Source organism: Rhipicephalus microplus, chromosome 3 (genome assembly GCF_043290135.1).
Source record: "Rhipicephalus microplus isolate Deutch F79 chromosome 3, USDA_Rmic, whole genome shotgun sequence".
NCBI classification, from domain to species: domain Eukaryota; kingdom Metazoa; phylum Arthropoda; class Arachnida; order Ixodida; family Ixodidae; genus Rhipicephalus; species Rhipicephalus microplus.
Window position 1 is genome coordinate 134,273,203 of NC_134702.1, and position 27,919 is coordinate 134,301,121.

The window sequence follows — 27,919 nt, forward strand, 5'->3', positions numbered from 1 at the left end:
AGAGGCCAAGGACGCGGATCTCCTTGGCCTCACGGATCGGTCCCGAGGGAAGACTGATATGGAGCTGAGTTGTGTCCTGAGGGGAGGGACGTACGTGCACAAATTCTGACTTAGCCGGGGCACACTGGAGTCCGCAGTAGGTTGCGTAGTCGTCGACTACAGGCGCTGCTGCTTGCAGGCATGACTCCATGTGACCCAGGTTACCTTGCGTGGCCCAGATCGTGATATCATCCGCGTAAAGAGCGTGATGTATCCCTGGTAAAGAAGCCAATTTGGGGGGAAGATGAAGCATGGCTATATTAAATAGGAGAGGAGAGAGGACCGCGCCTTGAGGAGTTCCCCTCGAGCCGATGACGTAAGGCCCATGTTCCTCATCTTGTATGCGTATGTAGGCTCGACGGTCTGTAAGAAACTGTCTAACATAATTGAATGTTTTATAACCACAGTTGGTCTGACTGAGGTGGTCAAGGATTACCTCATGCTTCACGTTGTCGAATGCTCCTTTAAGATCCAAGGCCAGGACTACCTTGTCATTGTGGGGGCATTCAACAGGATCTAATATGTCATGGTGGAGCTGTAGAAGTATACCCTGGGCTGACTTCTGAGGGCGGAATCCAAACATGGTGTCCGCAAAAGTGTGCTGTGTTTCTAGAAACTCGGAGAGTCTGTCGCGCACCATCGTTTCCATCAGCTTGCCGACACAAGACGTGAGGGAGATGGGGCGAAGGTTCTCCACGTCAATAGGTTTACCTGCCTTCGGGATGAAGGTCACGAGAGCTGATTTCCATTCAAGAGGGAGAGGAGTTTCTCCGTCCCAAATGCTATTGATGTATTTGAGGAGCGTGGCGTAGGCTGCGTCGGGAAGATTGGCCAACAGTTTGACCGTAACCTGGTCACGCCCTGGTGCAGTGCCACGCTTCATCTTGCGTAAGGCCGCCTGGAGGTCGTGGAGCTGGAACGGGGTGTCCAACTGCGTGTTCTTTTTGCCTGCGTAGGAGTATGCGGCCGTCCGGGGGTCCTTGGTGGTGCACAGGTATCGGTCCCTGAGCGTGTTTGCCAGCTGTGTTGTCGTTCCTGTAAAGTTGTGCATGACCTTATGTAAGTGACGTTGAGTTTCCGTGCGTGTTTGTGTTGGATCGATGAGAGCGCGAAACAGGCGCCACGTGTTGCGACCAGACATCTGGCGTGCAGCCGTGTTGCACCTGTCCACCCAGTTAGTGTCGGCTAGCTGAGCAGCATATTCCGCAGCTTGCTCCGTGAGTTCTAGGATGCGTTTCTTGAGGCGTCTGTTATGTTTCTGTTTTTTCCATCGTTTGGTGAGGCTGCGGCGGGCCTGCCAAAGATGGAGGAGGTGGTTGTCTACGTCCGTTTGAGTTTCCGTGAGCTGTATCAGCTGTTCGTGTTGTTTCAGTGTAGACGTCAGTGATTTAGACCAGGTGTCGTATCCCGACTGGAGAGGGTCTACAATAGGTAGAGTGGTGCGGAAAGTTGTCCAGTCTGGGATACGAGCTTGTGTAAGTGGGCGTTTTAAGGGACGCATGTACACAGTTGTGTTTAATACACAATGATCACTACCGAGAGTGTCCTGTGTGTTCAGCCAGTCGGCATGGCGTATGTTGCGTGTAATTGTGAGGTCCGGGCAAGTATCTCGTTGAACAGAGTTGCCTACACGTGTTGGGCTGGCGGGATCAGTGTGGAGGGTGAGTCCAAGTGTAGAAAGAAGTTCCGCAAGCTTCCTTCCACGCGTGTCCTCTCGTGGGTAACCCCATAACCTGCTTGGGGCATTGAAGTCGCCGACGATCAGGAGGGGGTCTCGTCCTGCCACCTGCATAGCTTGTGTGAAAGTTTCGCTGAACGTGACGTTCTTAAGCTTTGGGGGACAGTAAATGTTTAAAATATGAACAGGTGGGTCAGATCGTCTTATAGGCAGCACCGACACCATTGTGTATGAGAAAGGCGGTGTTGTGGGGAGTGTGACTTCCTGGGCGGTATATTGCTTGTGAACAAGTATACATGTCTCCGGGTTGTGTTGAAATGTAGTGTAATTTGTGAGTTTGACGTCCGAGCCGGGTTCCTGAAGGGCAACCACGGCAACAAGGAACTCAAAGGTCTCAAGATAGAGGCGGAAATGAGCCCGCTTCTTGTGGTTCTTGAGACCTCTGCAGTTCCACTGTGTTAGTAACAACGGCTGAGTTGCTCTGGCTCGCGACCTAGGGTTGGAGGCCATGTTCGGAGATAGAGGGTGGGGTTGTGTTGTTAAGATTACTCAGTTCACCAGCACCCTGTGCTGACGTACTGGAGTCTTCAGAAAAGTCCGACTCATCTGGAGTCACTCTGTTAAATTTTGAGGGGCGATTAACGTCCCTAATTGGCCCTACGCGCTTGAGGACGCGTGGATTGTCTTGTATCCACTTTTGGATAATGTGAGTTACTGTTTGTGTCACCTGTGCGATGACAGTCTCCATATGACGCGCGATGGTGTCGTGGATAATTTTGGGGAGGTCGGCCAATTGTGTTTCTATGGCATTCACATGGGTCTCCAGGGCCGCGACGCGACTCTCTACAGTAGTAGGAATCTCCCTGTCTGTTATATTTTCCTCTTCGTCGCTCAACGAGGGTTTAGTAGTGAGATTGGTTTTGAGCGAGTCAAGTTCGCTGGCTAGTTTTTCATTCTGAGATCGCAAAAGGGCGAGCTCATGTCTGAGTTTTTGTGTTTCGGTAGTGCTTGTGGCAGAAGGAGGTGGAGAGGAGAGAGAGGAGGGAGAGGAGGCGACCTCCACCCAACTGCCCACCTTGGGTTGGTTGCGTGCAGCGTTGCCAGATGGAGCGCCGAGAGCTGGAGATTCCGCCGCGCCAGGTGGTAGCGTTGCCGTTGCTGCTTTGCCAGGAATTGGCACTTTGCCAGTTGACCGGTGCTTTGGTTTTGTTGGGGTCCCCGATGTCCTGGACCCTGGTTGCTGAAGCCTGATGAATTTTTCAGTGCATTCGCGGGAGCTGGTGAGGTGCGGACCCCCGCAAACTATGCACGTTGGGTTGCATTCGTGGGGGGCCATCCCCTCAGGACCAGCGCCCACGTTTTGGCCACAAAGGCTGCATCTTTCGGTGACCGGGTTGGGACAGATATCCGCCCGGTGCCCCAGTGCACCACAGCGGTAGCACGCTGGCACTGTTTTCTTGTACTCCCTGACGGGAGTCAGTTCTGCGTTATAGTGGACGAAACGCGGAACCTTCCTTCCCGCGAAAGTCAACACAGCTACGTTGGAGTTCCCCAGCTTGCGCGCATAGACTAGTTCACCGCCACGCCACTGCACACTATGTTTCAGAGACGCACTGGTTTCGAGGTTGTGCACAGAAATCACGCCGCGACACACATCACCGGTGAGCTTGAGGTGACCGCGAAGCGGCAGCGGTCCTTTGCTGGTGTTGATTTGAAAGTCCGACAGCAGTTTCTGAGCCACCTCGTTATTCTGCGTGCCACAGATGATGATGTTTTGCTCCCAATTGGGAGAAATGCTGATGTCATTCATGTGCTGCCTTCCGATGAGTTGGGAGGGTTTCCTGTAAGTTTCATCACAGAGAGACTGGTCGCTGCATATACGCGCAAACGTTGCGAGCGGTGGATTGTGAAGCGAGAGAGATGGCGCTCGGCGACAGGTTATGGAAAGAGTGACGTCAACGCGCGCACACTGTGAGAAAAAGTGTAACTTACTTGGCACCGCCCCAACGCCTGTGGAATGCCTAGATATTTTGGTAAAGTGAAAATCACTTCCTCTGCTGTGAAATATGGTGAAAATACCATGCTTTACAAACACATGCGTCCAGTATACAGGCTTGCCAATACAACGTGTTATATCGCAGTAATATTGCGCGCTTATCAATATCACTTAGAGGGTAACATTGCGTGTTTGGTACAAGCATACATTCCCATTCGTAGTCAGAAAATGTGATTATCAAAAGGACTTTGTCGTTTAAAGCCGGCCACTCATTGCAAAACGCAGACAAGCTACTGCGCGTATTCTCTCTCACACACACACACAAAAACATGTATCGGGTGCATCATCATCATGATCAGCCTGACTACGCCCTATCTGCGCAAACGCCTCTCACATGATCCGTCGATCAACCCGGTCTTGTGCTTTCTGCTGCCACGTTATATACCTGTGAACTTTTTATTCTCATAGCAAGTTAGAAAACATTTCACGTGCATCGCGATTCAAAAGAGAGAGACCCTTTGTTAAGAAATCAGAGATTTTTGCCGGCATCTATATACTACTGGCATGCTACTCTGTATATGAATGCGGGCTGAAAGATTTAATTGAGAGGGGAAAATACGAAAACAAAAGTAGTGACCAAGTGAACCTGATGAAACTATTTACAATTAAGCCAAAAAATAAAATCGATGTTTTTTCATGTGAGATATTCTATTGTTATTACCTTTTCACAAGGCCAATCTCAGACAGGTAAATAATTATTGACAGTACAACCCGATGCTCTTTTGATGGTCCTCGCACAGGGCCTAATTTAATGCGCAACGTTAATTATTCGTGACAGATAATGATAATGTGCTCATCTGTCTCTATGCTGCCAAAGTTATCGCAAGAGACTTGTGGTACGCCCTATGCCGTACATGTAATTGTTCGTGTATACCACGTTCAGTCGAAGACAATTTTATAGCAGCTCTAGGTGGTGAGGGAGTGAATGGGAGATTCCCGCGCTCACTTTTTGGTGAATGCAATTGAGAAAGCTACCTTTATGAAGTGGCGAATTCCAGAGGTAGTCTTTTTCTTGGTCGACATATCTTTTCGAGGTGTTTCAAGCGTCGGCTTTGGTAAAAAATATTTTTCTGAAATTTCGGAGTTGAAGTTCATTTCGGGCAGCTTCACCCACTTTGTTTTCCTGAAATACGAGGATGACCAGGTATCCATTGAAACGTAATACTATGTCCAGTAGTCTTAGCCTTGTGAGGAAAATAGGCCATATCAGACGTTACGGGTTGGTGACTCCCATTCCTATGCCTGTTCCACATACTTTGTAAGGCTGCTTCAGAATAAGTAAATGCAGCCCATCTTTTTGGCAGCTGGCATCGTAGAATCTCCATTAGAGTCTCCCTATTTTTATAGAACTCTGCTGACGTCGAATATGTCACTTTTCCTAGGCGAAACGCGGGGATTTTCCTGTAGAAGGCACGAAGACTCCGCACGACGATCGAAATTTTATGAATATGTGCATTATATCATATTCTTTGTACATATAATCCAACGCCGTCTGATGGGTTGCTGCTTGGGCATTTCTCTTTTTGCACTGATTCACAGGTTATAAGGCTTAATTTTCAGTGGTGACAGTGTGCATGGTGAGATGTTCCTTGACAGAATTGGTAACGCCTGACCAGAGATCGATACGTGTTCGCATATACTTTCGACGGCTTTCCCGAAACTAAATGTAGGATTGGCTTGAAAAGTATTCTTTATGATGCGAGTCTTGGTATGAAAATTACGCCATCTCCCGCTGAAGGGAACCATGTGTAGATGCGAAGCAGCGGGTGCTCACGCTTACACTGGCGGCGACGTGGGGACGCACAAAGCACACAGTGACGGACCGGTGTTTCCTACTGAAGAAGGTCAATTGCTGCTAATGGGCAGTGAGAGAAAGAAGACTCTGATTGCACACAAAAACCCGCAGTCCACATTTATTTAACGCACACACTGCACAGTTTTATTGTTCAACAACGTGGGGAAATCTCCCACCGGCACAGTATACCTCGGAGGTTAAGATCCTGTAACCAGTGAACGATTGTGCAGCGCGAGCAGTTTTTCAATGAAAAAAGACTGTTCGCTCGATATACGCTTGAACGTTGTTGAGAAGTGGAGAGTGGGAAGCGAGCGAGATGACACGCGGCGAGCGGCGACAGGCTAGGGAGAGACTGACGTCAACGTACGCGCACTGCGACGAAAGGCGTAACCTACTTAGCAGCGCCCCAACACTTGTGGCCAGGGAAGCACGATGCGGACGGAGGGACAGGGTTGCGTAGGCTATATAGTCAAAGAGGCCTTTCGCTTCTATCTGAGCTGAATCCTAAGTGTCTTCCACGAATTACTTCAAGAGGAAAGCATCTGGCTTCTGCTACAGTGCCCACTCGCGACGACCCCTTTGGGAGACCAAGACAAATTCGAATATGGTTGTTGAGTACTGCTTCAAGTTTCCTCCTGCTGATATACGATGTGTTATATAGGGCGGGTAGGCAATACCGCAATGTTGCATCGACGTAGGTTTTAAAGAGGAGTGCACCATCGATCGGCAATTGCTGCCCCACTGAGATCCGGCTGAATATCGGACTACGTGCGACGCCGACGAAGTCTGCTCGCTCAGCTTCTTCCCTTGAAAAGACCAAATAGTCAGTTAAAGAATCCTCTGTGTCCCGTCATATGTAAGAGTGTGACCACCCTGCACTAATGGGTATTTTCCCACCATCCTCCTCGAAAAAGCTATGACAACACTTTTGTTGGGGTACAGGTTAAGCACTCAGGAAAGGCTTAAAGGGGAATAGATATTACGCACTCAAGAAATGTTTAAAAAGAAAGTTTCATGAGAGTGGAGGTACGGAATACCGTGGTGATAGATGAAGCAGCGTCGTTGTTCTCCTCTTCTTTTCCAGCTTCTCTCGGTTTCCCCTTGCAGTATACACTTCTTCGTAACAATATTACAACTGTCTCGGGTTTCTGGTAATATAAAACGGCCTAGCGGGCTAGCTGAGAACTTAATCCAGTTGAGTGCCACAGGCCTACATAAACGACAATGACAAAGAAGGAAAAAACATGGGATGACCAGCTGTTTTGTTTCTTTTCTGTGTACTTGTCTTGCCCCGGGTAAAAAGCATACAGATTCTCCAAAAGTAAGACGGAGCACGCGAGTTGGAGCCGTACAGGGTGAAACTGCCTGCCGGCGCGCTCTATCAAAAGATGTGCTGCAGATGACGAGAGCGCGTCGGTATATCCGGCTGACCCATCCCGCCATTGTGTTGCTCACCCTATCGCCGGCTCGAGCGATGCCGTGCTACTACCATCACTGCTCGTGAGAGGACGCTTTCAACGCTCAATAGATTTTTTTTGTGCCAGCATCATGATGAAATTTTCGGATGCATGCGCTTTCAGCATAGCTGAAAATGCCACCACTTTCGTCCCTCACGAGCAGTGATGGTAGTAGAGCGTCTTCATTCGAGCTGGGAATAAGGTTTGCAGCCTCATAATGTGATGGGTCAGCCGGATATGCAGATGTTCTCTAGTTCTCTGCTGCGCTTTTCTAAAAGCGTGCTCTGGCATGAAGTTTTGCCGCGTTCGGCCACATTTCGTGTGCTCAGTTTTACTTTAGGAGCACCTGTACGTGACATTGTAAGATTCACTGCTTACGGTGCTGGCAGTTTACCAATATCGTAGCACGAAAGGTGAACATGGAGGACTAGGATAGGTAGGGATGAACGCTTGTTCCAGTATTTGATTGTCGTCCACAATGGGACTTTCACGCTTTAGACCAAACCAGGCGCGCAGTCAGAAATTTTTTTCTTGGGGGGGGGGGGGGGCACCTCCATGATTTCGGGAGGGGCACCACCTTACAGCAGTCATTTTTTGCTCTCTATGCCATGACAAAAAACATTTGGAGGGTGGGGGGTAGGGAACGTGCCCGTTGTACCACAATCTGGCTTCGCCCGGGGACCAAACGTTGCACACCGCCAACCTTCCTAAGTACTCTAAGAACTACCAGTCTCAGAGTGCACTGACTGGTGAGATACGACATATCAGCGTGCCCTGATTGGACAACGAGGGGAGAGCTGATGACGGTCGGTGCCGCACCACCAGCTTTCCGATTCTATATCAAAGCACATCGTGCTGAAACTGAGGGCGATGGGGCCCCAAATTAAGGGCTCCATACCACAAGGCAGGTCAGTCACCCTTCAAACAATATAGCTTTCTCTCTCTCTCTCACTTAGGGGACATGTACATATGTGTACCTAGGAAACGTGGCGGAAGATAAAACAACAAAAAAGGGAGGGACAGAAATACTTCTTGTGACTTTTTGTTTGTAACCTTGTGCCAAGTCTTTCAAGTATATACGCACTAACTGGCCCGACATGGCGTGTGATTACACGTGCACAGAGCATCCTCCCAGGATCACGATGATAATGCGAATGGCCATGAAGGAACGCGCTTCCTCGCTCCTATTTGACATCCGCAAGCTGCAGGGTCTTGCGCCCACTGGACGAAACACGTCTTGTTTGGTACACACGGCGGGGCACCGATGCCGTCGACCTCGCGGTGGCAGCCGACGCCGAGCACGACGCCCCCAAACGGTGTGCCTCAACGAGTGCGCGAAGAGCTCTAATGCGCACATATTGCGACGGAGGCCAGGGGCGGCCGATGCCCTCCATCAAGATTATCGGGGGCAACCTCATTCCCACGGGGGTCAGCGTTCAGCTGACGGCGTGCCCGTCACCGGGGCACGCCGGCTTGGGGGCACGCTTGCCCCTCGGGCACCTTGTCGCCGCGGCGCCTTTTGCCCTCAATCCGAGCGCCGAGGTCAACGGCACACCGGACGTCCGACAGCGCCTCGCCGGCGACCACTCACGACATCGAGATTTGCGAGGGCAACGACGATACGCACGCACCGGCAGCCACATCCCAGCGGGCACGGCCGCGCGCTGACAGATATGACATCTTGCTTCGGGTTCCTCTTGCCGATTATGGTAGCGTGCAACAGGATCAATTTACGTAAGGCTTCTTAAATAATCCCCCCAACCCCGCAAAAAGCAATATTATTACGGCCTGAAAAATGCAGTGCAAGTTCGTTTCTTCTTTAGTTGATATGAACATCAGCGCTCCTCCTTTATGAACGCCCCATGGATTCTTTCGAGGGCGCAACAAATTTTCATGGAAGGCGCGCGTTTGTGGAGGTGGGTGCACTTCGCATATGTTTTGCGCGAGTGCTTGCCATTGTGCACACGAACACGTACTCCGCAGTGTGGCCTTGACTGGTTTGACATGACTGGTTGCCAACAGCAAAGCGCTGAGCACTGTTGTCGAGATAATACCCCCGTTATGCTTGGACAGTATGTCGGCAATACCACCAATGCACGCCAATAGCATTACCTCTTCCCAGAAAACTCTACGACGAACTCGATCGCTTTTTCAACCAGAATGCAACAATTGCGCATGTTGCGCGGAAGCATCGTTTCTTTGGTATATAACATTGTACTGAATGTTACCGCGGGGAGCTCATGTCCCTATATTGAAGAGTGCGTTAATCGGACATTGAATGTTCTCGACTGCAGTACAGAAACTAAATGGGGTGGAACTGCAAGATCACTGAAGGTTCAAAACGCTCTCTTATGACAAGCCATTGGGAATACAATGTCTGTTATACTAAGTGTATGCAAGCCAAATGAACGCAGGCTAAACATCACCTTAGCCCGTAGTCTTTGCATTCGTGTGGGTTTATCGCGTGCAAATTAGCATCTCTGCCACGATAGTATCAACGAACGCCTGACTTTCTGCTGCCCGGGTAAATACTGTTAACAGTTTGTAATCAGTGGTAAGTAATGTTATGGGGCGCCACTTGTGCGGGTCTTCGTGATGGCCCGGTCTCTTGGGTAGAAGGGTTTTTCTACAAAGCTTAAACGAGGGGAAGATCATGCGAGTCCCCTCGAGAAAACATTGTTGGCTATGCCCCTGGTCCTTGACATTATTGTTCTGAAACGTGTCAATCTTAGTAGGCTGTTGTCTTAACTTTCGATATGTCGGGAAGTAGGTTCACCTCGCTGGGCAATTCGAATGCGTCATAGCGCTGTTCTGCTTAGGTTGGGGTATCGATCCTCCAGCTTTTTCCTTAATTCTTATTGGTGGGCTAGTCGGTTTCGTAGAATTGAACCAAAAAGCTTGTTCCCGTCATCAACGAAGATTTCCTTGCACGACTGCTTCAAGTCGCCCCAAATAAGCTCGCCTATACACGTTTTGACACTTTCATGGGGGCATGCCATATTGAAATGTGCGCCGTCTCAGGAGCAAGTTCAGCACACTCACCGTATAGGGCTGAATGTATTGGAACCGGCACGTTATTCGTTTTGTGAGATCCTTGCTAAAGTCTATGTTCACTAATTATTTCTTTGCTTAGATTGTTTTGCTTAATATCGTCACTGCCACTGATTGATCCGTCAATGTCTAAACCGTTCATCGGTGCGAATTTGCGCTGTCAACTCAAGAATGAGCTTCGCGTCTGCGAGTGGCAGTGCTTCGTCGTCGGTACTATATATAGTAACTGCAGGTGCAGTACCTTCAGCGATTTGCGTACATACGTAATCACGCTTTTTTGTGTTACAAGTGCGGCGCGTGGCTGGCGACGCTATTACGAATTATTTCAGCATTGGTATGTGCATATTTTTGCCGAACACACCAATAAGAGAAGCTGGCCGGGCGCTCTAGACACGTGGGACTCCGTCTGTACCTTGAAATAGGATGGATAGGTGGGCTTGTTGGTAATTCATAATTGGGCTTGTCATAGTTAGGAGTTGCTAGTGAGTGCTCGTGCTGTGTGCCTCCTCTTGCTTCGTGTCTGTGGCCCTCCCACGCTCCCAGTTGGCTGAACAATTCCGTATGCACCTTTTCTCGGTATGCAAGATGCAGCACAGGAACGTTGTTCTCGTCGGTTTTCTTGACGCCACTGCATGGCCGTGATTAGAGGCGTGGAAACACTTGGAGGTTTTTTCGATTTACGGGCGACACACACTGCTTCCGCAATTCAGGTGACGACCGAAAGAGATGCAAAGCGAACCTATCCAACCTGCACTCGTCGCGTGGCGTATTGTGTTGCCAACATGATTTCACTGAAGTTCTACCTCTTGCGCTGATTGTACGTGCGCCTGTTCACTACAAAGTGATGGCCATCTGGCCTGTTCTTCGAATACGCACAATTTCCTGCCACGAAAGTCACTGTTTGCCGTAGGGAGGTGCCTATTGTACGTACTACATCTAGAGACATACCTTGTGTGCAGGGACGGCATGCGCATCCCAAGGCACTATGGCAACACTGAGAACACACCCTCGGAGCTGCTTTTAAAGAAGGCCGCAATGAACACAAGCCTTGGAGCTGCTTTTAAAGAAGGCCGCAATGTTCGTGAAATTCCAATTGTTGTTGTTGAAGTGCTCGCTATCGAATCTTATGAACAGTACATACGTGCTCCTTCATACAGCCGTCCCGTCTGGTTAACGATAACTGTAGTGAAGCACCACTCATTGATCTAGCAGTGTCCAGGGCCGCCGTCCTCGCTGACACAAACGATACATATCAGCTTTCCACTACTGGTGTTGATAATACCCATGGGTTGCTGTTGGCATTGTTACGAAACAGTATACATACGACTGTTTAAGATATGTCAATGCGTACAACATTTGTACATATACTTAGTGTCATTTCAAATTGTTTCGCTCGACAAAGAAAGTATAACCCATCACCTTTCCTCCGCATGCTTTGCATATAATCAATTCCGAAGGTACATGGGACCTACCAAATTTTCATGCATTTCTACATGAATTTTAATAGGCTCGTAAGAAACCCAATGCACCAACTCAACCGATCCTCCAGACTTGCGTGTTTGCTTGTAATGCAGAGCTACTGATAGCACTATTGTTACTATCGATAGTTGAGTTACTATCGAACCGTTATTGGCAGAAAAAAAATGACTGATAGTGCATCGACAGTAAATTTGATAGTGCAGTATTGATTATATAAAATCAAGGGCGTAAACTTAGTGCAGTTTAAACAGTCATCCCCTGGTGCGTGGTAGATGTTGGAGCAGGAGGTGCAGGCTGAAAGGCAAGACAGGTGACACGCTCGTGTTATTTCTCTAGAATGCTTCGCTGACAGCATAATTAAGTTGAACTGTTCCTCTGTAGCAAAAGGTCAGTCGTTACATGCGTCGGAACAGCGGTGATCCAGGCTAATTACCTGGCATCTTCTGATTTAAAAGTAAACACATCAATTCTACCGAGAACAGGGCAAAAAGGAACCAGTGATAGGAAGAAACACAAATGAGCGCTGAGCTTACCACGCTATTTTACTGCATTTTCAATGCAGGCGAAAATCCTGTAGGCCCGCGTGCTCAGATATGGGTGCATGTTAAAGAACCACAAGTGGTCGAAATTTCCGGAGCCCTCTACTACGGCGGCTCTCATAATCATATGGTGGTTTTGGGACGTTAAACCTCACATATTGATCAATTAACTTTCGACTGAAGTTTACTTCCTAAACGAATATGTGGTTCCCACTTAACGCGCGAGAAAGCTGAGGCAGCAGAAATGGGAAGACTTAGCAATAACTGTGTGAGCGTCATTTTCACTGCCTTGACGAAAAATAACGTGCACTATTTGTCCCACACGTATGACCGTCGAAAGCAGCGCAGCTGCTGATCCTCACTTTGTTTTTTTTTTTTGAAATATTGGTTAGCAATCTTTTGTTCAGGTGTTTTTTTTTCTTATAACCTGCTTCGTTTTTGAAATAAACTTCGGTTTTAAGTTCACCACTCGTATGTGTTTCTACATATCTCTTGTCCCTTGTTTCGCTGTACTGGACCACCAACTTGCCCAAAGATTTGCTCTCATAGTATCATCATGTGGCAATTGTTGGGATTTCGCATGCAAACATGATCACATCAAGAAATTTGTTATTTTTAAGGTATAACGATTGCTTTCGAATGTGAATTTTTCAGACGGATATGGTTTGACGTTATCGCTGCGGAAATGAATGATTTATTTCCCGAAAGATTCTCAACAAACGAACTGAATATTGCTGATAGCAAGTCATCGTGAATTTTTTGGCTATGTCACTGGCCCACAGCGGCATAATTATTTACAGCACTATCAACAGTGTTATCTGTAGTAATGCTACCGTGGTACCACTGATTGCACTATCGGTAGTACTATCAATTATTGATCAATAATAGTACTATAGATAGCGTCCTTAGGCAGATCTCCATCATTAGCGTTTACCATAGCACTGTTCATTTATTTACTTAAGTTACAAAACGTCAAGGTGAACAGCCCAAAATAATGGCACTGGGCACCGTTCGTATATTTGCACAAATCCATCCTATGTTTGCAATGTTTTTGTATATTGCCTTATTTCCATCACTGCTTTTTTGTTACGAAATATATGTTTGCTCTAGATAAAAATTTTTTACATCAATGTTCAGCAATCCTCCACAAGTGTGTACCATCAACTCCCTTACACCTTTTGTTAAATACGTTTTTCTTTAGTTGGTTTTTTATTCTGCACACTGTGTATTTGTACCATTCCAATGGGGTTGTCATCCTGCCATTGTCAACGAATTAGCTTTCCGTAACTCTTACTTTCTCTAATTGAAAAATACACGAAGCGTTGTTGAATCTCCCCTCTAAATCCCCGTTATGAACACGAAGGTATGGTATGGTCATACTTACCGTACACATTAAACCACCAGTGCTAAAGCAGCCTATTAGAAACACGGTATAGAATAGCACAGGGTGTAAAACGTGACCGGTTTTCTAGAAAGTTCATGAGCCTTAGTGGAAACGGGTTTGCCGTTTGTGGAAACGGGCCTTGAGAATTTTCCGTTCAGCCTTCCTTCTTCGGAAAGAAGTGCAAGGCTATATCATACGACGGGTGACTCATTTGTCGTAATAGAACAGAGATTAGTGTTATGTGGGTCACCAAGCAAGCTTGCTTTCTCCTTTCGTATACCACTGAGATCAACAACGATGACGTCTGTCTTTCCGTTCATGGCCAGAAAATAGGCAGTGGGGTCCCCAGAAGTTTCCGATCATTTACAACCCAGCATACAACAGAGGAGCGCGTTTTGCCGAGAAGGTTGAGAATGAACTTTACAACTTTACAGATAGATAGTTAGATAGATAGATAGATAGATAGATAGATAGATAGATAGATAGATAGATAGATAGATAGATAGATAGATAGATAGATATGGTGCCAGTTACCGCTGCTGACACCAACATAATGCGATCGACATGAACGTTTGTATACAAACGGATCGACACTCTTAATCCGCATGTTCAATACCAACCAACCAGAGACAGAGAGCTTCTGAATAACAGAAGGGTGGTAAGCTGGGCCATTTAGCGATGGTTCGAAGCCTGTTTGTGTCTTCTCCTGTGTTGTCTTTTCTTTTTCTGTGTTGTTCCATAATGATCCTGAATAGCACTATAAATTTTAGGGCGAAAGACGCCTCGACAAACGTGAAAACTGACCTTCGCTGTCAACACGAGTGATGCAAAAATTATATATATATATATATATATATATATATATATATATATATACAACATGGCGTGTGCTTACGAAGCTTTAGGGATGAGCCTGATATGGCGGCGCGAAAAGATGGTGGCATATATTTTACTTCACATGTTTGTGCTAACAATATAAAAGACAAATGAACAATTTGACGTTTAATACTTCGTCTAATCCAGCTATCCAGCTCAGGCCACAAGGCCCCGTTGCCTTCACCATTGTGCCATTCAACCTGCACTTATTTGTATCAGATATTCTGTAGGGAAGAGCTTCTCGATCATGCTATTTTGATAAGGTTACAAGATTACGAAATGAAGAGGCTGGGTGCTATCGAGGTCTTTTTCTAACCTGAGCTGTTGCCTCAAGCATATTGCCCCAAGGCAGTAGTGGGATTGGGGCATAAAGCGGTAGAGGGTCTCTGTATTGAAGAAAAGACTATGAAGTGGATAGAGAGTGGTCCCATCCCGTCAGATACTAAAAGCTTGGAATACAAGTAAATCTACCAGTAATTTTATCACTTGGCGGAACTTCATTTGGTTACTGCCACAGGGATGTATGCTCCGCTGTGTTTGATGACATCAACGCAACTAAAAGATTACCATGCTAGTGAACCCCTACCTTTTCAGATCTTTTTTCAGATCTTTAGTTTATAATTAGTAGTTATGTCTTTCAAAAACAAAAGATGGTTTGACCGCTTGCTCAGCAAACATTTTTGCTTTTTGGCAGTATTATTTTAAGCTACGTTTCAGATTGGCTTCACTTTCAATTTAGTTTCATTTAAGTATCCTGCCACCCGGTTCTTGGCCCATCCCCCTTTGTGGGTAAGCGCCATCCATCAGAGGTCATCAGCATCAGCATCAACTTGCGCTGGAACGCGCAGTCCTTGGTTCCGTTCAGGTTTTATCAGACGGTGCCAGATGGTGTGCGCGTGCTGTGGTGTTCGCGTTGCTGGCCCTTTTTCGAGTTCCTGTTCAGTTGTCTTCGGCGTCTGGGTGCACCCTTCCGGGGTGTGCGGCCATTGCGGGCGGTGCTGACTTAAGCTCAGCTGACTGATGTCTGTCGCGTCTCCCGGCCAGGCAAACTCTGCCTGGTCGGCATTCATCATTATGATAATTTACCCAATTATCTTTTCTTGCGCAGCGGTCTCCGCGGCATTCCAGTGGCCCTGGTCCCAACAAATGGGGCTTCAGTACACTCGAAAAACCCCCAAAACATCCAGAAAGAACTACGGAAGGTGACCGAACACTTCCAACTCATCACCGAGTTGCGACAGTTTGGTCGTGGAGGCATTCTGTGCTGTTCCCCGGATCAGGCTTGCGTTTCAGATCTGCTAAAATGCACATTGTTTGCCGCTCTCCCGGTGAGCCCTTTTGTTCCTCCTCACTTGGCCTGTGTGAAAGGTTTGGTTCGTGGGGTAGACTTGAGCCTGTCTCCGTCCGAAATTCTAGAGATGTTTTCTGCTGCAGGCGCGGTGGCAGTTTTTCGCTGTTCACGTAGCGCTGACAAAAATAAGATCCAGACAGAGTCGGTGATAGTTAACTTTGTTCGAACTACTAGACCAACAGAGATCAAAGCGTGGGCACTGATATATCGGGTCGAAATGCTAACTCCGCATCCACTGCAGTGCCATAGATGCTGGCGTTTTGGGCATTGCATAAAGGGTTGCCGATCAGTAGAGCGGTGTCAAATGTGTGCAGGACAACACAACTCTAAAGACTGCACAACTCAGGAAAGGTCTTGCTGTGTCTGCGGTGGTCCTCACCCATCTGTAGATATCACATGCCCTGCGAGAGCTCAGGAGATTCAAATTATTGAAATAATTGAGCAAAAACGTTGTTCAAGACGCGACGCTCGAATCGCCATCGCAGAGCGCTCTCGTGGGTACACAGTAGCTGCGATCCGTAATAACCATGTCATGCACTCGTCACTCTCAGACGTGATAGCCTCGACTGTTGAGAAAAGAATGACGAAGCTATTGGAGAACCTTTTTGTGACGCTGACGGAGTCATTTGCTCAAATAGTAAATGCACAAATCGCTCAAGTCTTCATGAATGTCAATCATCCACATGCAGCCTCTACGCTTTCTTCAGCTAAAGAGGTGAATGCAGGATCTGTAGAAACAGGGCGTTCTAAATCCAGCCAACCGATAACAACATCTGTTGAAGAGTTATATTCATCAAGAGCTGGTCCATCGAACTGCGGCCGTAAAACAATTCCCATTGAACATCTGGATTGGAGCTCTGATTCAGGTTCGCAGGACTCACAAATGGAATTCGACACAAAGAAACTGAAACGGCGGGCGTCGCCACAAAAAAAAAAAAAAAATGGATCTCCAGTGAGTCCTAAAGGGAAAAGTAAAAAACTATCAGAAAGAAATAGCATCAAAAGAGGATTTTTTTGAAAGATAACTTATTGCAGAAGGCAGTGAATGCTGCCGGCATATCCTCAAAATAGGTGGATTAAGAATCTTGCAGTGGAATTGCCGGTCAATTTTTTCCGCAACTACAAATTTGTTTTGCCTTTGTAATCAGCATTCCCCAGATGTTATAGTGTTGCAAGAAACTTGGCTTTCTAGAGAAAAAACCTTTCATCTTAAAAACTACCGAACATTTCGCTTAGACCGCCCCTCTCGAGAAGGTGGTTTAGCAGTGTTTATCTCTTCAAAAATTGCACATCGGGCAAAAGTTACAGGTCAAATAATGAATTTAGAAAGTGAAATTTTAATATTTGATATCGCTCTTCCAGGACACATTCCCTTTTCGTTAGTAAACGCTTATTTTCCGTCAGGTGTTCGAAATTCTAGTGTTTTAGGTACCGTAATTTCATCGTGCAGAAATGACATATTATAGGTAGGAGACTTCAATTCTCATCTCACTTCGTGGGGATTCAGAACAGATGTAAGTGGAAAGCGCTGTGGGATATTGTTGCTAAAAATAATTTAACATGCATTAACCAGCGAACCCCCACGTTTGTATGCAATCAGCCTCATTCTGCGATTGATCTGACTTTCTGAACTCGGGTGCAAATAGCGATCATTTTCCTATATTGTTTGAACTTGTATGTCCCGTGACTTCAATCATCAGGCAGCCCACTTCTCACATCAATTTGAAAACATTTGATCAGACACTACGTGTGGCTTTGTCCAAACGAACCGAGGTAAATAAAGAGCGAAATGTTATCAACTTTAAGGATGTTATAAAACAATCTTTAAATAGAGCTTAATTCACAGTTCAGGTCTCCAAGCAACACCCTTTCAATCATTGGTGGAACTCTGATTGTTCACGTCATTACAGGCTAAGAAAAGCAGCGTGGCGAAAACTGCTCTATAATCAGTGCCCTAGAAACTGGAGCGATTACAAACACGCGGCTGCAATTTTTAAGCGAACAGATGCCGCTGCGAAGGATAACTATGATAGCCAACGTTCCGAGTTCCTTTCAAAGTCTAGCCACAGGAAGTCACTTTTCAACTTTCTTAAAGCTAAAAAAGCAATCCCACCATCAACTAACCTAGTATCGATAGCTTCAACGCCACGTGAGTTGCCTACTTTTCTGGAAAAGATTGCTCAAGGGCTGCCACTTCACGGCTGCTAACTTTTGCCACTCGCCGTGCCCTGTTAACAGCGATGACTTTGAATAGGTTACAGCGTCGGAAATAGCACAAGTAGGGAAAATATTACCCAATTCTGCTCCAGGTCCCGATGGAATAACTGCATCGGTAATAAAAATAATCCATAAAGTGTCACCTCAAGATTTACTTGCAATAGTTAACCACTCCATTAGACATTCCTGGATTCCCCCTGCGTGGAGAATCGCGAAAATAATTCCTGTATTCAAGAAACATGGAGCTTGGTTTACTTTGGATAACATTAGGCCTATTTCACTCACATCTAATCTGGTAAAACTAATTGAAAGACTTCTACACAATAGAATAGACAACTGGTTGGACGAAAATGATATTTTAAGCCCATGCTAAATTGAATTCAGGTGTGGCTGCTCCATTTGGTGTGCCCATGTTGATTTGGAAAGCAGGATACAACAAGCTCGTTCTAAGAAACAGGTTTCCGTCTTAGTAACTTTAGATATTGCAAAGGCTTATGACAGTGTGGAACACATTAAACTAATAAATTCGCTAACGCGCATAGGGTTACCAAATTACTTCGTGGCATGGGTTTACTCCTTTCTAAAAGATCGAGAATTCTATTGCTCTCAATCTGGCGTGTCGTCTTCAGATTATAAACAAACTAGAGGTCTCCCTTAAGGATCGGTTCTTTCACTATTATTATTTAATATGTTATTGCGCACAATTCCAGTACAGCAGGATGTACAGGTGTATGTATACGCTGACAACATAGCATTTTTTGCCTCTGCTACAGATATACATACATTATATCAGATGCTACAGTTTTATTAGAACGCTCTGGACACATGGTTAGACGACATTAATCTATCATTAAACATCAGGAAAAGTGCAGTCGTAGTTTTTCTTATAAGTGTTCCAGTGCAGATTTCCGTACTTTACAGACAGGACTTTATCCCGCAGGTGACATCGATTAAATACTTAGGAGTGACTTATACTGAAAACCTGAATTGGAGTCCACACATAGAAAATATGGCAGCTAAAGGAGCACAAGCGCTTGGAATGCTTCGTAGACTCAGCAATAAACGTTGTGGTTTACGTCGTGATGTGCTAGTATTGATATATTGTATGTATATTCGCCCAATATTGGAGTTTGGCTGTGTCTTGTTTTCTGGAGCAACCGCCTACAAAATTAAACCACTGGTACTACTAGAACGCGAAGCGCTACGGTTACGCCGTGGGCTCCCAAAATTTGTCGCAATTAATATTTTATATAAGGAAGCGCGCCTACCTTCTCTTCGTGCTAGGTTCCAAACACTAGCAGTCCGTACCTTCCTAAAAATATACGCATCCCCACATAGGAGGTTACAATATGTTTTCATTAATGAGCCGACGTCCTTTTTTAACCATCAGTGGTCTAGATTAAAATGTCCACAAGTCATCGTCATACAGAAGCTCTTAGAAACATTACAAGTTAACCTTTGTGAGGTACGGGTACTAAAAACACCTATTCAAACAATGAAAACAGAATTTGACAATATTTTCCCTAATAATTAGAAAACTCTTCCCAGTAGATATCTAGATGCCATCTTGAAAGACCACCTGGCAAGATTAGACATGAAGATTGTAATAGCAATGAATGCTTCAGTTCGCGAAGAGAAGGCAGGAGTCGGAATTGCATCTTCAGTGTTGGATTGGTCTTTTTCGATTCGTTTACTTGATTTTACTTCTATTTATCAAGCGGAATTACTGGCGATTCTCTTAGCGTTACGAAAATTACCTCAAGCAATAACAGATGCTATTATTCTTTCAGACTGCTTGTCTGTGTGTAGTTCTTTAGTTGCGCCTAATATGTCCAATGCTTTAAAGGTATTTTACGACCTTGCCCCAAGACATTTACGACTCATTCGCTTATTGTGGATACCAGGGCATAAAGGTTTAACCCTCAATGAATATGTAGATGCACTCGCTGTGGCCTCAAGTAATTATCCCATAATTTCTGTATTACCAACGCTAGCATTTATCGCCGTGGCACGCTTTGAAAAATTTGTCATGTCAGATCACTTTGAAAATTCTCGATTGACAACATCAGACTTTTCCCATCTTAAGTGCCCTTGGAAAAATCGATGGTGCTCCTATAGAACGGCGGAGATATCAATTACGAGACTAAGATGCCGAGTCCCCCCCCCCCTGAACTTTTATCTACACAGGTCTGGTCTGGCACAGTCTCCCCTATGCCTCCACTGCAACGAGAGTGAATTCCTTCACCATTTCCTCTTAACATGCAGGTTATACACAAACCAACGGAGGAGACTGTTAGAAGAACCTCTCCGTAGGTTGGCTCTAAATTAATCCCTTCCGGTGGTCCTCTCCTTTGCAGCAACTGAAAAGGGATTAAGCCACAGGAATGTTTGCGAGGCCGTATGCGACTTTCTAAAGGCAACAAAACGATTAGAATGTTAATCTGAGACACAAATTCACTTTATTTCAAATATATATTAGCCCGTTCGTTCTTTTTATTACCTCTATTTTATTTCTAATCTACCGTTTTTCAATTGGTTCTTTGTTTAAACATTGTTATCCAAATAATCAGGGTGATAAAACAACTCCACCTCACAAACGAGGCACCGTCCGTTTCATGGCCGATCCCCCGTGGTGGGTTGCGCCAGGACTCTGAGGACCAACCAACCAACCAACCAACCAACCAACCAACCAACCAACCAACCAACCAACCAACCAACCAACCAACCAACCAACCAACCAACCAACCAACCAACCAACCAACCAGCCAACCAACCAGCCAACCAACCAGCCAACCAACCAGCCAACCAACCAGCCAACCAACCAGCCAACCAACCAGCCAACCAACCAGCCAACCAACCAGCCAACCAACCAGCCAACCAACCAGCCAACCAACCAGCCAACCAACCAGCCAACCAACCAGCCAACCAACCAGCCAACCAACCAGCCGGCCAACCGGCCAACCGGCCAGCCGGCCAGCCGGCCAGCCGGCCAACCGGCCAACCAACCAACCGGCCAACCAACCAACCGGCCAACCGGCCAGCCGGCCAGCCGGCCGGCCGGCCAGCCAGCCAGCCAGCCAGCCAGCCAGCCAGCCAGCCAGCCAGCCAGCCAGCCAGCCAGCCAGCCAGCCAGCCAGCCGTCAGTGTGCCAGCCATTGTGGTCGCGTGTAAACATCGTAAATATCCGCAAATATACATTTCCTTGTAAGGTTATTGGTGGAGGTGCTGGGTACGCCTACCTGGCTCTCCTAGCAAACCAACACGGAACTTCGGAGTGGTCGCCACCTTCATTTTCCTGCAATGGCTCAACAGGCCGACCCACAAGGACAAAAGCAGCCGCAGCAGCAGCAGCTGCCGCCTCTGATTCCCCTTCCTCCACGAGACCCCGGAACTTTCTCATGCACAGGCAAGGACAAGGTGAATGTCGAAGATTGGGTCGCATTGTACGATCGCGTGAGCGAATACTATAAGTGGGAACACACGTTGATGCTGGCCAACGTTGTATTTTACTTGCCAGATGCGGCACTCACATGGTATGAGACTCATGAGTAGGAGTTGACCAGCTGGGACATTTGCAAACTGAAGCTTGTCGAGTCGTTCAGCAGGCCATTTGGGCGACAGCAGGCCGCGAGGAAAGACCTGGAATGTCGCGTGCAGATATCGACGGAATCGTATGTATCTTATATACAGCACGTATTGGGCCTCTATCGAAAGGTGGACGAGAACATTAGCGAAACTGACAAAATCGCCCACATAAAATAAAGAGAATCGCCGACGACGCCTTTAATCTGTTGATCGTAAAAGATTGCGCCACCGTCGACGCGGTTGTGAAGGAACGTCAGCGCTTCGAGCACTCCAAGAACCGCCGCGTAACTCGCCAGTTTGCGCATCTGCCTAATACTGCAGCCACTTAGACCTGCGAAGACTGCCCCAAGTTCACGCAAGCTACATCATCCGAAAATGTGACCCGAATCGTTCGCCGCGAACTCGAAGCAATGGCTCCTGCAGCCATCGCTTCCGATGGCCCTCAAGATAACGCGTGCATCGTCTCCCTCATGCAAGCCGTCGTTCGCCAAAAATAGGAAATCTCGGCATCGCACCTGTTTGTGCTGTTCGTACTACCGAGAGTTCGGCTTCGGTTAACCAGATCCTGGTGTACCCTTCACGCTACCCTTCCCGCTACCGTATACCCTGCTGAACGGAGGACGTCGGATGATCAACCGCTCTGCTTTCACTGCTCTCGTGCCGGACACATTGCGCGCTACTGTCGCAATCGTTGGACGTCCAATTCATCCTGGAACACTGGGACATGGCGTTGCTTTGAAGGCAACTCTCGCCAGTTTTTTTCTCTGTACGATCCCCAGACTGCTGCTACAAACGTTCAGGGCCGAAGGTTCAGCCGGTCACCATCACCCCAAGGCCGCCAATCTCTCTCGCTGGTGATTCCTCGATCCAGGTCCCCTGCACTACCGGGGCCCTTACCTCGGGAAACTAGACCATGCAGCTCCCGGAGGTGACGCTGCATTAACGACCCGGTCTGCAAATCCTCTGTTGACGATTCCTACACGCCGCAATATTTTGGACCCTTTGGTGGATGACGTAAACGTTACAGCCCTCATAGACACTGACGCACAAATTTCAGTCATTAGCGCTGCTCCTTGTATTAAACTGCGAAAAGTGATCAGGCCTCCTCTTAAGTGTGCAGTAATGCTTGCCGATGAAAGCACGTCTACCGTTCTTGGCATGTGCACCTCTCGTGTGTGTATTACTGGCTGTGGTCGTATTGTTCGCCATGCTTGAGCAGTGCCAACATGACGTGATTATCGGTCTCTATTTGCTCTCCGCGCACTTCGCCCTTATCGACTGCTCGACGGGCCTTCTTCAACTGGAAAGGTCTTTTGACACCGCTGTTGCCCGTGATGCTCAAAATCGCTTTTGTGCCACAGAGTTTCTGCATCTTCTGCCACGAGCCGTGACTTACGTGCAGCTCATGTGTGATCCACCTGTGCGCGATGGTGAATAGGTCGTTTCACCAATTACCGACGTTGTGCTAAAGCATACCATTACTCTCCCGCACACCGTGGTGAGAGTACGCCACAACCAGACCTATTGGTCTCTTTTGAACTTTGGTTTCTCCGCACACGTGCTGCCTGCTGGTATTAAACTGGGCGTCGTGTCGTCGTTGCAAGAGTGTGATATCTCTGAACTAACAGCTGAGCAACTTACTCGACACGTCATTTTGCTCACTGCGCCCAACCTTTCAAGCATTGACATTGCCAAAATGATAGCGCCAGATCTTTCACCCTCCGAAACACAAGACCTCCACCGTCTCTTGACATCCTATGCGGACATATTCAATCTTCACAACCGCCCTTTAGGCCAGACATCAGTTGTGACCCATCACATCAACACCGGCGATGCCAACCCAATACATCGCCGCCCTTATCGTGTATCTACTGCCGAACGCTCTGGCATCCAAAAGAGGCCCAGAAAATGCTCGCCAAAGGCGTCGTCGAACACTCATCTAATCCGTGGCCATCCCCGGTCGTGCTTGTCAAGAAGAACGACAACACATGGCGGTTTTCCGTCGACTGTAGACATCTCAACAAGGTCACTGAGAAGGACGTTTACCCCTTGCCAAGAATAGATGACGCCCTTGACTTTCTTCATGGCGCAAAGTTTTTCTCGTCCATTGACCTTCGATCTGGTAATTGGCAGATCGCTGTTGACACACGGGACCGAGAAAAAACAGCATTTGCAACCCCCGATAGGTTATATCAATTTAAAGTAATGCAGTTTGGGCTTTGCAATGCGCCAGCCACCTTTGAACGCATGATGGATTCCCTTCTGTGCGGCTTCAAATGGTCGACTGCTTGTGCTACTTAGGTGATATAATTGTTTTTTCACCGACGTTCGCGAGCCATCTTGAGCGACTGTCCAGTATTCTCCAAGTATTCCGTGACGCTGGTCTCCAGCTGAACTCCTCCAAATGCCGTTTCGGCCATCACGAAATAAATGTTCTTGGTCACCTCGTTAACGCATCTGGAATACAGCCATATCCGGACAAATTTCGCACAGTGACTGAATTTTCCGCACCCTCGTCTACTAAGAACGTCGGGAGCTACCGTGGTTTGTGCTCCTATTTCCGCCGCCTTATCCGGAATTTTGCCGATAATGCACGGCCTCTCACCAAGCTTCTTAAAAAAGACGTCCCGTTTACCTGGAATTCTCCTCAAAGTGATGCATTTTTGGCGCTCATTGCAGCCCTCACGACTACGTCAATATTAGCCCGCTTTGATCAGACCGCACCTACTACTCAAGTGCGCAGTGTTGTCGAGACTTTTGACCCCGCTCCGGAGTGGCTTCCCGTTCTTGACGCTTGGGTGTGTTTGCCCGACTTCTGATGAAGTATGTTGTGTGTACTTTACTGGTGATAATTTTATACATTAAAGAAAAAAACTGTCATGCTAGCTCAGTCAGTTAGAGCGTCGTGCTAATAACGCGAAGGTCGGAGGTTTGATCCCTGCGCAGGCCGTTCTCTTTTTCCATTTTTATATCTATTTTTCTATGCATGCTTAAGGTGGAGTGTCCAGCAGGGTATGGCCCAAGAGTACCAAAGTAGAAAATAAATGGCAGTATATCCACGGAGTGAATGATGAAGAGTGGGGCGAAGCAATCGTCCATCCATGCGTCCGTCTGTGTCACCGTCCATGCGTCTGTTCGTGCGCCCGTCCCTGCGTTCGTTCATGCATCTGCCCCTGCGTCCTTTCATGCGTCCATCCATGCATCTGTCTGTGTGTCCGTTCGTCCATCTATTCAACACTCCAAGTCCCACCATCTCGCATCTTTTTATCATGTATTCCCCATATAGAAGCACCGCCATTCAGTGGACATTCCAAGGACTAAACGAGAGGTGGCACACGCACACTTTCTTACGGCTTGCGCTTCGGGTCTACTTCCCACCTTCAACCACCTTGAGTTCATGGTATATACTAGTTCACTGTATTCATGGCACTGCGACCCAATGCTCGCTAAACCTTTCTAAAACCAAGGAGGTTACGCCCAGCGAGTATAACGTAGCAACCTTTTCCTGTCAGATAGTGCTCAATATACATGCCAGTGGCTGCTAATGTGAAATGAGAGACATGAGGATTCAGCTTTTAATTTCTTACGGCTTGCGCTTCGTATCTGCTTCCCCCCTTTAACCACCCCGAATTCATTCATGGTATGCACTAGTTCATTGTATTCAAGGCCCTGCGGCTCAACGCTCGCTAAACCTTTCTAAAACTAAGGAGGTTACACCCAGCGAGTATAATGTAGCAACCCTTTCTTGTCCGATAGTGCTCAATGTACATGCCAATGGCTGCTAATGGGGATCGCAGCGTGCGCGTTGACTAAAAGTCGAATGCTCCTGTCTCTCATTCCCCATTAGCAGCCATTGGCATGTACATTGAGCACTATTTTTTATTGTTAAACAACGCACAGAACAAATCTCTCACCGGCACCACCTTGGAGGGTAAATGTTATACCTATTTCGGGTATGTGCCACTGGTGGTTACGTACTACGAGGGACGAACAAGCCACGCCATAAGGAGCTTCGCCCCTAAAAGAACTAATATTAGAACTGTCACTGTGGCGCAAGCTTAATCATAATATCTCGGGTTTTACGCCCTAAAACCACAATATATGATTACGAGGAACGCCATGGAGGGCTCCGAAAATGCTGAATATCTCATGTTTTTCAACGTGCACTAACATCGCGCAGTACAGGGGCTTCTACCATTTCGTCCGACCACCGCGGCCGGAAACGTACCCGCGACCTTTGGGTCCACAGCCGAGCATCATAGCCACTGTTTCACCGATGCGCACGTGGCACAAGCTTGTACGCTTGAGTGAGAAATGACTGACGCGCAAATGACTGAGCTAGCGGAAAGGATTGTTGCGTTTTCAAGGATCGTTCACGTGCTCGTTCTCGTCTTGCACCACAAAATGCACGAGAAAACGCTTTCAGATAAAAAAAAAATGCCAGCATATTTAAACCCATCATACACCATAAACCTGCCATATACCAAGTCACCGAAGTTCGCTGTTAATGCTTCGCATTAAAAAAAAAAAACAAAAATGTGAACAGCTGAAGCGTGGCTTTTGACTCTGTCAAACTGTGACATGCCTTGACTGTCGCTTGGCAAAACTTGCGCTTTCAGCCGTGATGATTGATATATATGGGGTTTAACGTCCCAAAACCACCATATGTTTATGAGAGACGCCGTAGTGGAGGGCTCCGGAAATTTCTACCACCTGGGGTTCTTTAACGTGCACCCAAATCTGAGCACACGGGCCTACAACATTTCCGCCTCCATCGGAAATGCAGCTGCCGCAGCCGGGATTCGATCCCGCGACCTGCGGATCAGCAGCCGAGTACCTTAGCCACTAGACCACCGTGGCGGGGCAGCCGTGATGATTTGCAGCGCTATAATCTAACTCCCACTTGCGCTCATTCACTTTCATGGGCTCATCTTTGATTGATTGATTGATTGATTGGTTGGTTGGTAGGTTGATTGATTGATATGTGCGGTGTAACGTTTCAAAACCACCATGTGATTATGAGAGACGCCTATAGTAAAGGTCTCCGGAAAATTCGACCACCTGGGGTTCTCTAACATGCACCCCAATTAGATCACAGGGGCCTACATTTCGCCTCCATCGAAAATGCAGTCGCTGCAGCCGGGATTTAATCCCGGAACCTGCGGGTCAGCAGCTCAGTACTACCGCGGCTGGGCGCATGTGCTTATCATTAGCAAGCATGCCTGGCATTAGGAGCACACAAATATATGCGGTGCAAAAGTGCCAGCCAGAGGAAAATTTTAACGCGAGAGCGTTAAAGGAACTCGTTTCACATAAATTTTGGTGTCGGCGTCGTTGGTTGTAAGCACAATATCACCATTTTATGCATGACTGAAAAAAAATAGAGAGCGTTGTCAGTTTTTTAAAATGATAAGAAAGCATGGAGCCGAGTGGGAATTGAACCCGGGGTGTTTGCGGGTCAAGCGGACGTACTACCACAAGGCCACGCCTCTGCTTCTGAAAACAGCGAAAAGAAATTCCTGTGTTTGGAAATGCAGTGAAAGTAGCTTGCACGCTTCACAAAAACACGTGCCCTGTATAAATGATTCACAATGCAACACGAAGTATTGCAGTAATAATGCGTGGTCAAGCGCCCGTTGCCAACGGACGTCAGAATATGCGATTATCGTGATGGCTCCGTGGATGAAAGCCGGTACCCTACTACAAAAGGCACACACGCTGCTGCCCCTATTCACATAAGGTTGTGTAGGGGGTTTTCAAGTTCAGTGAAAGAGAGTCGCAGAACAATATATATATATATATATATATATATATATATATATATATATATATATATATATATATATATATATATATATATATATATATATATATATATATATATATATATATATATATATATATAAATAAAGGTGCTACATTTTCAGAAGGAGGCCTAAAAGTAAAAACCATAAGAGGGCCTCTAATCAAACTTGAACAAAAATAATTAGTTAGCACAGAGAGTAAGCAGAATACAGGTTTACAAACACATATATACATACAAGTATACAACATAAATTTATATATGGATATGGAAACAAAAAAGCGCAATATTTTTATCGCGAAAATCAATTGTTAGACTAATTATTGCGATGAAAGAAGGTGTGAGAAAAAAAACCACAAGGTATAATAACAATAAAGGCATTGAAGAAACGGAGTGGTGTGCTATTGAATTGATAAAAGCAAAATGTTTTGAAAGATTAAAGAAACTGGAGTAATGATATTGTTTTTAATTCACGGCTGAGATCGTTCCACATGTTAATTGCACTGAAGCAAGCAGTTTGCTTGCCGTTTTTGCCGTGACTTTTGGCAACAATAAATTGTTTGACAGAGCAAACCTGGTCTCATTTTTATTAATGAATTGAAAGGACAT